Here is a 13,354-nt window from a genome sequence, read left to right as displayed (position 1 = left end):
CAGACCTAATAGACAAATAAAACTAATTAATGAGTCTGAATCTAACCTATTAATATATTAAGGCTTTTACAAGAGCTTGAGCATCTGCCTATTTTATAACAGATCAGGTTAAACACAGGCCAAACCACAGACCTCTAGCAGGTTGCTGGCCTTTTTTCACCCTTAGTTGTACCGTTGTAGTCCTCACCTCCCTCTTTGCTATTGTAAGGCTTAAATTCATCAATTTGGTAGAGACTTTTAATCAATTTTCTGTTCTTAAACGAAGCTCTTACAAAAATCTAAGAAAAAACGGGGCTCTAATATGCAACAAATTAATTATTAGCCAGTCAAAATAAAAAATACTAAAAAAATTAAAAAAAAATATAGAAAGGTGATAAATCTAAAGATGGAGATCGAAACTTTATAGTCATAATGAAAACCTATTAGAACGAGGCTTTTCTATAAAATTTATAAATTCAGGCCTCTGAGATAATTTTATTTTCTTGCTGTTGGGGTACAATTGTATAATTAAGTGTTTTGTTGGAAGCTAATTAAATAACTAAAATACTAAGGCCTAAGTAAATTTTCAAGTTTGATGGGTTGGTTTGTATTTTCTTAATTCTATTCGGATAACAGTACAATTTCTAAAAATTATGGACTACAATGACATATATAAAACTAGAGAGACTTGTCTATTGATGAGCAGATAATTTATACGCTTTTTGGCATTATTTTTAGTATGTTTTTAGTAGGATCTAGTTACTTTTAGGGATATTTTTATTAGTTTTTATGTTAAATTCACATTTCTGGACTTTACTATGAGTTTGTGTATTTTTCTGTGATTTCAGGTATTTTCTGGCTGAAATTGAGGAACTTGAGCAAAAATCAGATTCAGAGGTTGAAGAAGGACTGCTGATGCTGTTGGATTCTGACATCCCTGCACTCAAAGTAGATTTTCTGGAGTTACAGAACTTAAAATGGCGCGCTTCCAATTGCGTTGGAAAGTAGACATCCAGGGCTTTCCAGCAATATATAATAGTCTATACTTTAGCCGATTTTAGACGACGTAAAAGGGCGTTGAACGCCAGTTCTACGCTGCTGTCTGGAGTTAAACGCCAGAAACACGTCACAAACCAGAGTTGAACGCCAGAAACACGTTACAACCTGGCGTTCAACTCCAGAAAGAGCCTCTGCATGTGTAACATTCAAGCTCAGCCCAAGCACACACCAAGTGGGCCCTGGAAGTGGATTTATGCATCAATTACTTACTTCTGTAAACCCTAGTAGCTAGTTTATTATAAATAGAACTTTTTACTATTGTATTAGACATCTTGGGACGTCTGGTTCTTAGATCATGGGGGCTGGCCATTCGGCCATGCCTGAACCTTTCACTTATGTATTTTCAACGGTAGAGTTTCTACACTCCATAGATTAAGATGTGGAGCTCTGCTGTTCCTCATGAATTAATGCAAAGTACTACTGTTTTTCTATTCAATTCAACTTGTTCCGCTTCTAAGATATTCATTCGCACTTCAACATGAATGTGATGAACGTGACAATCATCATCATTCCCCCACGAACGCGTGCCTGACAACCACTTCCGTTCCACCTTAGATTGAATGATTATCTCTTGGATCTCTTAATCAGAATCTTCGTGGTGTAAGCTAGATTGATGGCGGCATTCATGAGAATCCGGAAAGTTTAAACCTTGTCTGTGGTATTCCGAGTAGGATTCTGGGATTGAATGACTGTGACGAACTTCAAACTCGCGAGTGCTGGGCGTAGTGACAGACGCAAAAGGAGGGTGAATCCTATTCCAGTATGATCGAGAACCTCAGATGATTAGCCGTGCTGTGACAGAGCATTTGGACCATTTTCACAAGAGGATAGGATGCAGCCATTGACTACGGTGATGCCTCCAGATGATTAGCCATGCAGTGACAGCGCATCGGACCATTTTCACAGAGAGGATGAAAAGTAGCCATTGACAATGGTGATGTCCTTACATAAAGCCAGCCATGGAAAGGAGTAGGATTGATTGGATGAAGACAGCAGGAAAGCAGAAGTTCAGAGGAACGAACGCATCTCTATACGCTTATCTGAAATTCCCACCAATGAATTACATAAGTATTTCTATCTTTATTTTTTATTTATTTATTATTTATTTTCGAAAACTCCATAACTATTTGATATCCGCCTGACTGAGATTTACAAGGTGACCATAGCTTGCTTCATACCAACAATCTCCGTGGGATCGACCCTTACTCACGTAAGGTTTTATTACTTGGACGACCCAGTCCACTTGCTGGTTAGTTGTATCGAAGTTGTGAATGAAAAACGATTTATTAAGACGTGCGTACAGAGTTTTTGGCGCCGTTGCCTGAGATCACAATTTTGTGCACCAAGTTTTTGGCGCCGTTGCCGGGGATTGTTCGAGTTTGGACAACTGACGGTTCATCTTGTTGTTCAGATTAGGTAACTTTCTTTTCGTTTTCTTTTCACAAAAAAAATTGTTTTCAAAAATCTTTCAAAAAAAAATATATTTTCAAAAATTTTTCCTTTATTTTCGAAAAAAAAAATTAAAATAAATTTTTTCAAAAATATATTTTTCTTCAGAATTTTTAAGAATGAATTCTAGTGTTTCATGATGATTTGTTGAATCCTGGCTGGCTGTAAGCCATGTCTAATCTTTTGGACTGGGGTTTCAACTTATCATCACAAGAGCTTGTTGATTTTCACATACTTAGTTGCTCTATACATGGAAAGTATCAATATCTTCTAAAGCTTGGCTTGTTAGTAAGCCATGCCTAACCCTCAGATTGGAGCTTTAGACTAAGAGTACACGATTCCTGGAATTCATATTAAAAATTTTGGAATCCTTATTTTTCTTTTTCAAATTAATTTTCGAAAAATCCAAAAAAATTAGAAAATCACACAAAAAAAAAAATATTTCATGTTTCTTGTTTGAGTCTTGAGTCAATTTTAAGTTTGGTGTCAATTGCATGTTTTAAAGTTTGCATAAAATTTTCGAAAAATTCATGCATTCATAGTGTTCTTCATGATCTTCAAGTTGTTCTTGGTAAGTCTTCTTGTTTGATCTTGATGTTTTCTTGTTTTGTGTCTTTTCTTGTTTTTCATGTGCATTTTTGCATTCATAGTATCTGAACATTAAAGATTTCTAAGTTTGGTGTCTTGCATGTTTTCTTTGCATAAATTTTTTTTTCAAAAATATGTTCTTGATGTTCATCATGATCTTCAAAGTATTCTTGGTGTTCATCTTGACATTCATAGCATTCTTGCATGCATTCATTGTTTTGATCTAAAATTTCCATGCATTGCATCATTTTCATGTTTTTCTCTCTCATCATTAAAAATTCAAAAATAAAAAAGAATATCTTCCCCTTTTTCTCTCTTAAAATTTCGAAAATTAGATTTGACTTTTTCAAAAAATTTTAAAATCTAGTTGTTTTTATGAGTCAAATCAAATTTTCAATTTAAAAATCTTATCTTTTTCAAAATCTTTTTCAAAAAAATCAAATCTTTTTCATTTTTCTTATTTATTTTCGAAAATTATAAAAATATTTTTCAAAAATCTTTTTCTTATCTTTATCACATAATTTTCGAAAATAACATCATAAATTAATGTTTTGATTCAAAAATTTCAAGCTTGTTACTTGCTTGTTAAGAAAGATTCAAACTTTAAATTCTAGAATCATATCTTGTGATTTCTTGTGAATCAAGTCATTAATTGTGATTTTAAAAATCAAATCTTTTTCAAAACTAATTTCAATCACATCTTTTCAAAAATATCTTTTTATCTTATCTTTTTCAAAATCATATCTTTTTCAAAAATTTGATTTTAAAATATCTTTTCTAACTACTTAGCTTCTTATCTTTTCAAAATTGATTTTCAAATTTGTTTCAACTAACTAACTAACTTTTTGTTTGTTTCTTATCTCTTTCAAAACTACCTAACTAACTCTCTCTCTCTAATTTTCGAAAATATCTCCCCCTTTTTCAAAAATTCTTTTTAATTAACTAATTATTTTAATTTTTTATTTTAATTTTATTCCTAATTTTCGAAAATTACTAACCTTTTTCAAAAACTAATTTCAAAAATCACTAACCATTTTTCAAAAATAATTTTCAAAAATTCTCTTTCTCTCTCATCTCCTTCTATTTATTTATTCATCTACTAACACTCCTCTTCATCTCACATCTCTGCTCTCCTCACCCTTGTGTTTCTTTCTTTACATTACATTCTTTTCTTCTTCTACTCACACAGGGGAACCTCTATACCTGGGTAAAAAGGATCCCTATTATTATTATTTTTCTGTTCCCTCTTTTTCATATGACCAGGAGTAAGGACAAGAACATTCTTATTGAAGCAGACCCTGAACCTGAAAGGACTCTGAAGAGGAAACTAAGAGAAGCTAAAATACAACAATCCAGAGATAATCTTACAAGGATTTTTGAACAAGAAGAGGAGATGGCAGCCGAAAATAATAATAATGCAAGGATGATGCTTGGTGACTTTACTGCACCTAATTCCAATTTACATGGAAGAAGCATCTCCATCCCTACCATTGGAGCAAACAATTTTAAGCTGAAACCTCAATTAGTTTCTCTAATGCAACAAAACTGCAAGTTTCATGGACTTCCATCTGAAGATCCTTTCCAGTTCTTAACTGAATTCTTGCAGATCTGTGATATTGTTAAGACTAATGGAGTAAATCCTGAAGTCTACAGGCTCATGCTTTTCCCTTTTGCTGTAAGAGACAGAGCTAGAGTGTGGTTGGACTCTCAACCCAAAGATAGCCTGAACTCTTGGGATAAGCTGGCCACGGCTTTCTTAGCCAAGTTCTTTCCTCCTCAAAAGCTAAGCAAGCTTAGAGTGGATGTTCAAACCTTCAGACAGAAAGAAGGCGAATCCCTCTATGAAGCTTGGGAGAGATACAAGCAACTGACCAAAAAGTGTCCTTCTGACATGCTTTCAGAATGGACCATCCTGGATATATTCTATGATGGTCTGTCTGAATTAGCTAAGATGTCATTGGATACTTCTGCAGGTGGATCCATTCACCTAAAGAAAACACCTGCAGAAGCTCAAGAACTTATTGACATGGTTGCTAATAACCAGTTTATGTACACTTCTGAGAGGAATCCTGTGAGTAATGGGACACCTCAGAAGAAGGGAGTTCTTGAAATTGATACTCTGAATGCTATATTGGCTCAGAATAAAATATTGACTCAGCAAGTCAATATGATTTCTCAGAGTCTGAATGGAATGCAAGATGCATCCAACAGTACTCAAGAGGCATCTTCTGAAAAAGAAGCTTATGATCCTGAAAACCCTGCAATAGCAGAGGTGAATTATATGGGTGAACCATATGGAAACACCTATAATCCCTCATGGAGAAATCACTCAAATCTCTCATGGAAGGATCAACAAAAGCCTTAACAAGGCTTTAATAATGGTGGAAGAAATAGGTTTAACAATAGTAAACCTTTTCCATCATCCACTCAGCAACAGACAGAGAACTCTGAACAAAATATTTCTAATTTAGCAAACTTAGTCTCTGATCTATCTAAGGCCACTGTGAGTTTCATGAATGAAACAAGGTCTTCCATTAGAAATTTGGAAGCACAAGTGGGCCAGCTGAGTAAGAAGATCACTGAAACTCCTCATAGTACTCTCCCAAGCAATACAGAAGAGAATCCAAAAGGAGAATGCAAGGCCATTGAATTGATTACCATGGCTGAACCTGGGAGGAAGGTTGAGGACGTAAATCCCAGTGAGGAAGACCTCCTGGGACGTCCAGTGATCAATAAGGAGTTTCCCTCTGAGGAACCAAAGGAATCTGAGGCTCAACTAGAGACCATAGAGATTCCATTAAACCTCCTTATGCCATTCATGAGCTCTGATGAGTATTCCTGTTCTGAAGAGAATGAGGATGTTACTAAGGAGCAAGTTACCAAGTACCTTGGTGCAATCATGAAGCTGAATGCCAAATTATTTGGTATTGAGACTTGGGAAGATGAACCTCCCTTGTTCACCAATGAACTAAGTGATCTGGATCAACTGACATTGCCTCAGAAGAAACAGGATCCTGGAAAGTTCCTAATACCTTGTACCATAGGCACCATGATCTTTGAAAAGGCTCTGTGTGACCTTGGTTCAGGGTTAAACCTCATGCCCCTCTCTGTAATAGAGAAACTGGGAATCTTTGGGGTGCAAGCTGCTAAAATCTCATTAGAGATGGCAGACAACTCAAGAAAATAGGTTTATGGACAAGTAGAGGACGTGTTAGTAAAGGTTGAAGGCCTTTACATCCCTGCTGATTTCATAGTCCTAGATACTGGGAAGGATGATGGATTCGAAGACCCTTCCTAGCCACAGCAAGAGCTGTGATTGATGTCAACAGAGGTGAACTAGTTCTTCAATTGAATGAGGACTCCCTTGAGTTTAAAACTCAAGGACATCCTTCTGTAAACATGAAAAAGAGGCACAGTAAGCTTCTCTCAAAATAGAGTCAACCAGAGCCCCCACAGTCAAACTCTAAGTTTGGTGTTGGAGAGTCTCAACAATGCTCTGAACATCTGTGAGGCTCCATGAGAGCCCACTGTCAAGCTATTGACATTAAAGAAGCGCTTGTTGGGAGGTAACCCAATTTTTATTTATCTAATTTTATTTTTATTGTTATTTCATGTTTTATTAGGTTCATGATCATGTGGAGTCACAAAATAAATATAAAAATTGAAAACGAAATCAAAAACAGCAGAAGAAAAATCACACCCTGGAGGAGGATCTCACTGGCGTTTAAACGCCAGTAAGGAGCATCTGTCTGGCGTGCAACGCCAGAACAGAGCATGTTTCTGGTGTTCAACGCCAGAACAGAGCATGTTTCTGGTGTTCAACGCCAGAACAGAGCATGTTTCTGGCGTTGAACGCCAGAAACAAGCAGCATTCTGGCGTTCAGACGCCAGAAATGCACATTGAAGAAGAGCTGGCGCTGAACGCCAGAAACAAGCATCTGGCTAGCGTTCAACGCCAGAAATATGCTGCATCTGGGCGTTGAACGCCCAGAACAAGCATCAATTCGGCGTTTAAACGCCAGAATTGCATGCAAAGGCATTTTACATGCCTAATAGGTGCAGGGATGCAAATCCTTGACACCTCAGGATCTGTGGACCCCACAGGATCCCCACCTACCACCACCCACTGTCTTCCCTCTTCTCAATGTTCATCCTCTCTTCCCAATAAACACTCTTCCCCAAAACTCTTCACCAATCACCTCAATCTCTCTTCCCTATCACCACTTCACCACTCACATCATCCACTCTTCCCCATAAACCTACCTCATAAACTCCACCTACCTTCAAAATTCAAAATCAATTTTCCACCCAAAACCCACCCTTATGGCCGAACCTTACCCCCCTCCCTTCCTTATATATAGCCCTCCATTCTTCCTCATTTTCACACCACACAACCCTCTCTTCTCTTCTTGGCCGAATACACCTCTCCCTCCTCTCCTCCATATTTTCTTCTTCTTCATCATCTATTCTTTCTTCTCTTGCTCGAGGGTGAGCAATATTCTAAGTTTGGTGTGGTAAAAGTATAAGCTTTTTTTTTTTCCATTACCATTGATGGCACCCAAGACCGGAGAATCCTCTAGAAAAGGGAAAGAGAAGACAAAAGCTTCCACCTTCGAGTCATGGGAGATGGAAAGATTCATCTCCAAAGCTCATCAAGACCACTTCTATGATGTTGTGGCCAAGAAGAAGGTGATCCCCGAGGTCCCTTTCAAACTCAAGAGAAATGAGTATCCGGAGATCCGACATGAGATCCATAGAAGAGGTTGGGAAGTTCTAACAAACCCCATCCAACAAGTCGGAATTCTAATGGTTCAAGAGTTCTATGCTAATGCATGGATCACAAGGAACCATGGTCAAAGTAAGAACCCAAACTCAAAGAATTATCTCACCATGGTTCGGGGGAATTACTTAGATTTTAGTCCGGAAAATGTAAGGTTGGCGTTCAACTTGCCAATAATAGAAGAGAACGCACGTCCCTACACAAGGAGAGTCAACTTTGATCAAAGGTTGGACCAAGTCCTCATGGACATATGTGTGGAAGGAGCTCAATGGAAGATTGACTCAAAAGGCAAACCGGTTCAGCTGAGAAGACTGGACCTTAAGCCTGTAGCTAGAGGATGGTTGGAGTTCATTTAACGCTCAATCATTCCCACTAGCAACCGGTCTGAAGTTACTATAGACCGGGCCATCATGATCCATAGCATCATGATTGGAGAAGAGGTGGAGGTTCATGAGATTATACTTCAAGAACTCTACAAGGTGGCTGACAAGTCCTCCACTATGGCAAGGTTAGTTTTTCCTCACCTCATTTGCCATCTATGCAATTCGGCTGGGATTGACATAGAAGGAGACATTCCCAATGAGGAAGAGAAGCCCATCACTAAGAAAAGGATGGAGCAAACAAGAGAGCCCATTCATGGAGCTCAAGAGACGCATGAAGCTCATCACCATGAGATCCCGGAGATGCCTCAAATGCATTTTCCTCCACAAAACTATTGGGAGCAAATCAACACCTCCCTAGGAGAATTAAGTTCCAACATGGGACAATTAAGGGTGGAACATCAAGAGCACTCCATCATCCTTCATGAAATTAGAGAAGATCAAAAAGCAATGAGGGATGAGCAACAAAGACAAGGAAGAGACATAGAAGAGCTCAAGGACACCATTGGTTCCTCAAGAAGGAAACGCCACCATCACTAAGGTGGACTCATTCCTTGTTCTTAAATTATCTGTTTTTCGTTTTCTTTATGTTAAGTGCTTATCCATGTTTGTGTCTTATTACATGATCATTAGTATTTAGTAACTATGTCTTAAAGTTATGAATGTCCTATGAATCCATCACCTCTCTTAAATGAAAACTGTTTTAATTCAAAAGAACAAGAAGTACATGAGTTTCGAATTTATCCTTGAACTTAGTTTAATTATATTAATGTGGTGACAATGCTTCTTGTTTTCTGAATGAATGCATGAACAGTGCATATGTCTTTTGAAGTTGTTGTTTTAGAATGTTAAATATGTTGGCTCTTGAAAGAATGATGACAAGGAGACATGTTATTTGATAATCTGAAAAATTATAAACTTAATTCTTGAAGCAAGAAAAAGCAGTGAATACAGGAAGCTTGCGAAAAAAAAAGAAAAAAATAGCGAAAAAAAAGAGAAGAAAAAGAAAAATCAAGCAGAAAAAGCCGAAAGCTCTTAAAACCAAAAGGCAAGAGCAAAAAGCCAATAGCCCTTAAAACCAAAAGGCAAGGGTAATAAAAAGGATCCCAAGGCTTTGAGCATCAGTGGATAGGAAGGCCTAAAGGAATAAAATTCTAGCCTAAGCGGCTAAACCAAGCTGTCCCTAACCATGTGCTTGTGGCGTGAAGGTGTCAAGTGAAAACTTGAGACTGAGCGGTTAAAATCAAGGTCCAAAGCAAAAGAAGAGTGTGCTTAAGAACCCTGGACACCTCTAATTAGGGACTTTAGCAAAGCTGAGTCACAATCTGAAAAGGTTCACCCAGTTATGTGTCTGTGGCATTTATGTATCCGGTGGTAATACTGGAAAACAAAGTGCTTAGGGCCACGGCCAAGACTCATAAAGTAGCTGTGTTCAAGAATCAACATACTGAACTAGGAGAATCAATAACACTATCTGAACTCTGAGTTCCTATAGATGCCAATCATTCTGAACTTCAATAGATGAAGTGAGATGCCAAAACTATTCAAGAGGCAAAAAGCTACAAGTCCCGCTCATCTGATTGGAGCTATGTTTCATTGATAGTTTGGAATTTATAGTATATTCTCTTCTTTTTATCCTATTTGATTTTCAGTTGCTTGGGGACAAGCAACAATTTAAGTTTGGTGTTGTGATGAGCGGATAATTTATACGCTTTTTGGCATTATTTTTAGTATATTTTTAGTAGGATCTAGTTACTTTTAGGGATGTTTTTATTAGTTTTTATGTTAAATTCATATTTCTGGACTTTACTATGAGTTTGTGTGTTTTTCTGTGATTTCAGGTATTTTCTGGCTGAAATTGAGGGACTTGAGCAAAAATCAGATTCAGAGGTTGAAGAAGGACTGCTGATGTTGTTGGATTCTGACCTCCCTGCACTCAAAGTAGATTTTCTGGAGTTACAGAACTCAAAATGGCGTGCTTCCAATTGCGTTGGAAATTAGACATCCAGGGCTTTCCAGCAATATATAATAGTCTATACTTTGGCCGAGTTTAGATGACGTAAAAGGGCGTTGAACGCCAGTTCTACGCTGCTGTCTGGAGTTAAACGCCAGAAACACGTCACAAACCAGAGTTGAACGCCAGAAACACGTTACAACCTGGCGTTCAACTCCAGAAAGAGTCTCTGCACGTGTAACATTCAAGCTCAGCCCAAGCACACACCAAGTAGGCCCCAGAAGTGGATTTATGCATCAATTACTTACTTCTGTAAACCCTAGTAGCTAGTTTATTATAAATTGAACTTTTTACTATTGTATTAGACATCTTGGGACGTATGGTTCTTAGATCATGGGGGCTGGCCATTCGGCCATGCCTGAACCTTTCACTTATGTATTTTCAACGGTAGAGTTTCTACACTCCATAGATTAAGGTGTGGAGCTCTGCTGTTCCTCATGAATTAATGCAAAGTACTACTATTTTTCTATTCAATTCAACTTGTTCCGCTTCTAAGATATTCATTCGCACTTCAACATGAATGTGATGAATGTGACAATCATCATCATTCCCCCACGAACGCGTGCCTGACAACCACTTCCGTTCCACCTTAGATTGAATGATTATCTCTTGGATCTCTTAATCAGAATCTTCGTGGTGTAAGCTAGATTGATGGCGGCATTCATGAGAATCCGGAAAGTCTAAACCTTGTCTATGGTATTCCGAGTAGGATTCTGGGATTGAATGACTGTGACGAACTTCAAACTCGCGAGTGCTGGGCGTAGTGACAGACGCAAAAGGAGGGTGAATCCTATTCCAGTATGATCGAGAACCTCAGATGATTAGCCGTGCTGTGATAGAGCATTTGGACCATTTTCACAAGAGGATAGGATGCAGCCATTGACCACGGTGATGCCTCCAGATGATTAGCCATGCAGTGACAGTGCATCGGACCATTTTCACAGAGAGGATGAAAAGTAGCCATTGACAATGGTGATGTCCTTACATAAAGCCAGCCATGGAAAGGAGTAGGATTGATTGGATGAAGACAGCAGGAAAGCAGAAGTTCAGAGGAACGAACGCATCTCTATACGCTTATCTGAAATTCCCACCAATGAATTACATAAGACTTTCTATCTTTATTTTTTATTTATTTATTATTTATTTTCGAAAACTCCATAACTATTTGATATCTGCCTGACTGAGATTTACAAGGTGACCATAGCTTGCTTCATACCAACAATCTCCGTGGGATCGACCCTTACTCACGTAAGGTTTTATTACTTGGACAACCCAGTGCACTTGCTAGTTAGTTGTATCGAAGTTGTGAATGAAAAACGATTTATTAAGACGTGCGTACAGAGTTTTTGGCGCCGTTGCCTGAGATCACAATTTCGTGCACCATCTATATAACCGAATTATACATCTCAACATAATTTTGAGTAATATCATTCAAACAATTTCTTTTTTAAAATTTCATTTGATAAAAAAGTATTCAAACACAAATTATATTTACATCAATCAAATTTTAATCAAAATTAATTATGCAAAAACATATTAACTCTAATATCTGTTTACAAAAATTAATCTAAATACAGACTAATACAACATTTATGTCAAATTCTATAAAAAAAATAGAATAATGTCATAGAACTAATTTTTTCAGTCAATATCAATCAATTCTTTTTAAATTATTTTATTTATATTTAATTTTGAACCCTAAATCATAAACTCTTAAATCTAAATCTTAATAATATATGTGTTCTGATGTGTTACCTGAAACTCAGATGAATTTTAGATTTAGAGGTGAGGTCCAAATGCCTTCTTGTAAGGGTTTCAACTTGAATGCCGGTATGATGGTTGGTCTGACATCTCTGCCTGGACGGTTGTAGGGGTACCTGTAAAAAACTCTGATGCTTAAGTTATAAAAGTTTAATCAAGTTTTAAGTGAAATTGACCTGGAAAAAAAAAACCTATATGGTGGGTATTTATATAATAGGAAAGTAGGACTTGTCCTTTCTTGTAAATGACTCCTGAAGATCATGAACGGTTACTTCCCTTATAGTGTGGGAGATAACCCCCATGTTCTGAAATAATTGGGTGGGGGGAGGGGGGAGAGAGCGTTAAACTTGCTCCCCAAGTCGGATCAAGTATAGGTTTTGGAGACCCGTATCTAAGCCTATTCGACCTAGGTGAATCAGGTCTTCTGTAGTGATAATTGCGTCAACTTTGACAGGCCCAATTTTGGGCATAGCTTGTATGTTAAAAAGGAAGAGTGGAATAGGCTTATGACACGCAAGCCTAGGTATGAACACTGTCCCAACCCGAGTTTTGATTCTCTGGTCGGAACTCGGGTAATAAGTCAGTCAAATAGTCAACCGTTTGGTGAAGTTGAAACATCAATGTTGTGGTCGGGCTCAGACTCGATGTGATTTTGAAGAGATGTGTTGTGCTTTAATATCTCCCGCGTCTTTTCAGTTTCTATCGGTTTATTGTGCCTGCATTTAAAACTACTTAAAATATCGATGAATTTACCTCAATACCTCTACTTTCAGTAGCCTATAAATATTTGTTCTACTTTATTTCATCATCTTCTTCTTCTTTCGAATTCTCAAAACTTTACTCATTTTTTCAAATTCCGCTTCTGCCATTTGCTGTTCATGCTTTCTGCCTGCTTTTCTCGCTCTTCTTTTTCGTCTTCACACTTTAAGGTTAGTTTGTAACACCATGTTACCCTAAACCCTTACCTCTAGCTGTAAAGCAGAGGATAACAAAGTGTCACGAAAGTTCTAAAGCTGATAATATATAATATATATCCAAGAGTTTATATAACTAGATGCCCGATGAAGGAGTAAAGCTCAAAATCGCATAAAGCTGAATTACAAAACGCGAAGCGTTCACATACAGATAACTAAACGCATAGGCACGGACAAAATAAGACATAATATATATAAAAACTCGTAGATAGCTCCAGAGTACACAAGATAATAATTAAATTAAGCAAGATATATATATAAGTATGATATACAAAAAGAGGACTAGTCACAACCTGCGGAGTTTAGGCTGGCTAGTCAAACTGAATACAACAGACTTTTGAAGTTTTAAAATAGCAACAACCTATCTCTC

General features: G+C 37.4%; 1 non-coding gene across 1 annotated transcript; it reads right to left on the bottom strand.

Moving 5' to 3' along the window:
* Positions 1 to 4,864: 4,864 nt before the first annotated feature.
* On the bottom strand, positions 4,865 to 4,972 carry LOC112787996 (small nucleolar RNA R71). The gene has a single exon (XR_003195378.1). It is a non-coding gene; the product is annotated as a small nucleolar RNA R71 (small nucleolar RNA).
* Positions 4,973 to 13,354: the final 8,382 nt, after the last annotated feature.

This window comes from Arachis hypogaea, chromosome 20 (assembly GCF_003086295.3).
Source record: "Arachis hypogaea cultivar Tifrunner chromosome 20, arahy.Tifrunner.gnm2.J5K5, whole genome shotgun sequence".
In the NCBI taxonomy this organism is placed as follows: Eukaryota; Viridiplantae; Streptophyta; class Magnoliopsida; order Fabales; family Fabaceae; genus Arachis; species Arachis hypogaea.
The sequence above is the reverse complement of the archived record's forward strand: the minus strand, read 5'-3'. Positions and strand labels throughout refer to the sequence as shown.